General features: G+C 45.9%; 1 long non-coding RNA gene across 1 annotated transcript; it reads left to right on the top strand.

Moving 5' to 3' along the window:
• The first annotated feature begins 1,055 nt into the window (after positions 1–1,055).
• LOC146817960 (uncharacterized) lies at positions 1,056–4,095 on the top strand. The gene is made up of 3 exons (XR_014962604.1): positions 1,056–1,149; positions 2,610–2,726; positions 4,036–4,095. It is a non-coding gene; the product is annotated as an uncharacterized LOC146817960 (long non-coding RNA).
• The last annotated feature ends 739 nt before the right edge of the window (positions 4,096–4,834 follow it).

Genomic DNA, 4,834 nt, shown 5'->3' with positions numbered 1-4,834 from the left:
GGGGGAAGGTGCGCCGGGCAGTGTCGCGCATCTCTGGGGTCCGGCGCACCCAGGCACAGCTGACGCACCGGTGGTCCGACATCCTGGACCGTGAGCAGGACCTGCTGGACCTGCTAGGAGTGGAGGTCCCGGGGCTTGGTGAGTACCTATTTAATTATTACAACTTTGTGTCTGTTCTTCTGCTCTATGTTATATATTGCGAATATCTTTTTTTCCTTCCAACCAGCTAGAATGTTGCTGCTTACAATACATTCCAGGTTAATAACGTTTAAAAGTCTTCTGTGATTATGACACAGGTGCTTTTCTGCGCTACTACTAATCTTACTTGTTTGCAGCTTTGCGTTTGCGCTTGCTTAGCGTGATTCTTTACGAGTTTATTTTAGAGAAATTAAGTTACGTAATGCTACAGTGACTCACGTCCACTCCTTACTTTGTCCTGTCACTAATAGACAGGGGCGGATTGATACTTAGGTTTAGGTACTTTGTATGAGCTTCTAATTGGTTAGTGGTATGCGTGATGCCCCCCTCACTCAGTTACGTGACATCACTGACGTGCTGCTAGTACGGCAGTCTTTAGAACCTTTTCTAGTTTGTTCAATGAGTGGAGGTAGGCTTAGCAGTTACTTAGCAGTAGCAGATCAGCATCAATCAAACAAAAATTTGGTGTATACAAAAAATGTAGTCATGTTCATGTGTCCTCCATGATTGGACCATACGCATTGTTGAGGAATACAGTGGAAATGCATACTTAATGTACAATTGGCATGCCTGGAATAGGTGGGCTAGGTTGGGTGGTACGTTGTACTACTACTTAGGCTTAGTTGTAACTTAGTTTTCTGGAACCAGAATGGAAGACTGGATTACTGTTGATAAATAGTAACTTAAGTAGTCGAACTGCGAATCCCCCGATATTACATGTTGACCAGATGAGATCGGTCAATGTAGTTATTGCAATTGTTGTTTACATAAGTGTTTTTTGACCGTTGTTGAAAAATATTGTATTTGTTTGACACCATCCATCAATGTTTGTCTCTTTCTTATATCTTTCCTGTTCATCAGCACCCAGGGGCAGACCGACAGGGACTGGGCAGTCGGCGGGACAGGAACACCACCAGGAGGACACCGCTGAGGGCTCCTCTGCTGGCCCCAGTAAGTCTTCTTGTTTTTAATAATATTTCTTATTCCATAACTTTTACTGCCCCATTTTTCCCGAACTATAGTGTGTTTCCAAATGCTATTTTTTTACCACCAATTATCCTTCGATCTGTACGGTTTCAAAAATCTTATCCCTGCCTCCGCGATGATGACTCTGAGTACTACTACTACTACTACATACTATCAGTCTCTCTGTACTGTAGTAGCTAGTCTTGCCCAGTTGGCCAGTGCCACTCTTTGTGAAAGGTTGTAATCGAAAACTCATATTCACCAGTAGCTCGTACAATCCGTTGGGTCGTTGTCTTGTACTACTTTTACTCTTATTGATGTTGAGGCTTTGAAAATTCACAGCAACAACAGCCCTACCAGATTTCTTAATATTTTGATATGATACCCTATAGGACATACCACTGTTGTAGGGATCTTGCACATACATTTGCACCAGAAAATAGGATGTTGGTGATGGTAGGTTGGACCTTCCTTGCACACCTCAATCAGAAATTCCGCACCCACCACAATTCCACTGCTTGACTATAGTACTGTCTTGCTTGTCATACCTATTAGGTCTCGGAACCCTCCCCCCAAGATACCCAACAAGTACACAACCCAGAACATAACACACCCAACCTCTGTCGTAGAAGCAATTCACATGCACACCCTTACTTTAATTTGCTCACTCGTGTAAGTTAGTCCACACCAAATACCACCAAGTCTATGTAAGTTTAAAATGTTTATTTCAATTTGAGAAGGTCTGTACACTCTTTTCTTAGCAGCACCAACCGGCAAATCAATAACATTAAAACAATATACATTGTTACACTTATACAGTTGGGAATACAATCATGATAACTGAACAGTGGTGGAAGGCAGCACCACCATCCCATAGCAATTTAGTTTATATAAATTTATAAATGAAGATGTGAGTGAAGGGACCCCTCACCTCAGAAGAACCTAGTACTGGTAGTTGGTGCATCGTTCAGAAGCTCTGGTTCGTAGAAGGGAATCTTGCGTCTGTAATGCGAAAAAAGAAATGGTGTGCGTTAGTATATTGCAACTTGCAAGCATTTCTCAGCTGTGCCAAAAAGTGTAGCATCTATGGATAAGCAATATGGACTAACAGTAACAGTAGTACACCAGTTCTTCCTAAAAAAGTGGCTTGTTAATGTTTGTTGACCGCTTGTACGCAGCGCGTAGACTAGACAGTAGCAGTGTGAGGCAGGTCATGTGGGCTCAAAGGTGTCTTAAGAAGCTGCAAGGTAAAGGTAACGTCACATGTGCATGGCTAGGGCTAATCAAGCAAAGGCTACAATGATCATATAACTATTAGTGTCTACTCTACTACTACCTGATTTGTACTAGTGATGTATGTTAGTATTAACTCATTTTTCAACCTTGCTACTGATCAATAGGGGGGAGGTGTATATGACGCCTAATAAATGTGTAATGTTTTCTAGGCGCACTACCGACCACCATTGCCGGGGCCAGCGAAGGCGACGCGGAGGGCGAGGATGCGGCAGTTGCAGATAGCAACGGAGCGGTAGGGGGAGTGGCAGCACCAGTGGCAGGCGGTGGTAAGTTAGATTCATAATCCTTAACTATTGTTGAACTTGACAGCACACTCACTGCAAGGGTGTATTGTATGTATATGTATACTGTACAGTTGTGACTTAGGGCCCCAGTAGGATGGTGGGCGTATTGCCCCCGCCGGGCCGGCTGGAATTCACTGCCGTCACCGCAGGGGCAAACCTCCTGCCATCCCTGTAGAAAATATTCAGACATGTCCAGGCGGAAAAGGGTTCAATATGGCGGTGGTGTCTCTCTCACCACACTGCCAGCCATATAATCTGCATTTTGGAATGCCTTTGCGTGGCGGCATTGCCGTCCGCCACGGAAAGGCATGCACACATTGCAGAGTATGCTTGGGGGCCCCCATGGAGGGTACCTACCTATGCTATGGTACCCCCCGACTTTCAAAGCAAAACGTGACAGGCTCCGTGCGGGGCCCGTCATGTTGTGCTTGGAAAAGCAGCACAACATTTTAGCATTGCTTTCAGCAAAGCCAACCAGAATTTAAATTTAAAAAAACAGGGTGCGCCCGCCACTGTGCCGGGCGCATCATCCTAATTAATTGTCCCCACGGGACCCCCACCCTTTTTAGCAGTCGGATGGCGGGCGGACAAAGTCCGCTGCTATCCGATGTCGTAAGTAAGTATGAGTTGTTGGGGACGTTTGAAGAGTGAACTAGAAGACTAGAATTCCCTTTAATTGGTATAGGACTAGGAGCCGGAGTATTGAGTAACCAATAGGCCTGGGTGGCAAATTCCGTTCCGCTCGCGGAATTTGCGGAATTTGCGTAATTTCGCGTTCCGCGGAGAACGCGAAATTGCTCAAAAGTCTGCTTTCCGCGATTTCGCGAAATTTTTGCTTGTTCGCGTTCTCAAAATGCATGTTCGCGAGATATTTCTCCTCGAGCATGCAAACAGCAATTGCGAACAGGAAAAAAGCATCGCGAACAAGCAATTCCGCGTGTTCGCGGAATTTCTGCGTGTTCGCGGAGATTTTTTACCGTTTCGCGGAGATTTGCGTAACGCAATTACGCAAATTCCGCCCACCCCTAGTAACCAATGGCCTCATCTATCTGATTTCAACTCCGCTTTGAAAGTTTTATGGAGAAGAGCACCTGGTGCACTGTTCAACTAAAAAGTGTAAGACAGGTGGAAGGAAGAAGGACGGGCGACATTTAAAATGTTATGTACTACTGTGCTTTATTTTATAGTGCTACTCTACCATGCCACTATGTGTATAAATAATTACCTTGTCCTACTGTTTTATTAAGACTATATCTTACAATTGTCTTGTTTTTTTCTTTTTGATACACAGCTACTCCGAAACTCAACCGGAAGGAGTTGGCCGCCAAGGCACGGCGCCGGAAGCTGGAGGTAATCCAGCAGGAATACCGGCGGCTGGTGGTCCTAGCCGAGGAGGAGGAAGAGACTGCAGCAGCAATTCAAGACTCCTCCAGTGCCCCGGGCCCCAGCCACCGCCGTCCAGCGGTACGGCGCCACCGTCTGGCGGCTGCCCGCCGCCACCGTGCCATCTCCGGTGCCCCCCCACTGTGGCTGCAACTGCCGCGGCCTTAGACGCCGCGTCGCCCATTTAGAGGACGAGATGCGCCAGATGCGTGTCCTCCTCCAGTCCCGCCCCACCAGTTAGTCCCTGTCACTGCCCCTTTTTTAATTCCTGTTCTTGTTCTTTACTCGTTTGGCCGTTAGACTTTTTTCTACTGTGGACAGTGGTTGGGGTTAGGGAGGGGGGTGGGTCAGCTTTTGTGGGTTTAGTTTATTTTTGTTAGGGTAAATTAAATAAATGTTTCTATGTTACATGCAATGTTGTTAATGTTTTGTAGGTGGGGTAACTGTTTTACATCCCACTGTTTCCTTGCTGGTGCATGGCCGCCCATAGCCTGTGTTTGATTTCAATAATTTGCTGACTGTATAAGACACAAACAGATAGATGCGACACACCTCACTCATTGACTGGTCCTTCTAGTACTTTCAGTCTGTCCTCTAGTCTATGCAGTGGTGTGTGAAAATGAAATCATTGACAACATGTCCATTATTAATTCTGCCTCCCCCAAACTTCTCTCTTACCGGTGCTTGATGTTTATGTCCAACTGTGG

The sequence above is a fragment of the Triturus cristatus genome, chromosome 6, assembly GCF_964204655.1.
Source record: "Triturus cristatus chromosome 6, aTriCri1.1, whole genome shotgun sequence".
Lineage (NCBI taxonomy): Eukaryota > Metazoa > Chordata > Amphibia > Caudata > Salamandridae > Triturus > Triturus cristatus.
This window is presented reverse-complemented; position numbering and strand designations above follow the sequence as displayed.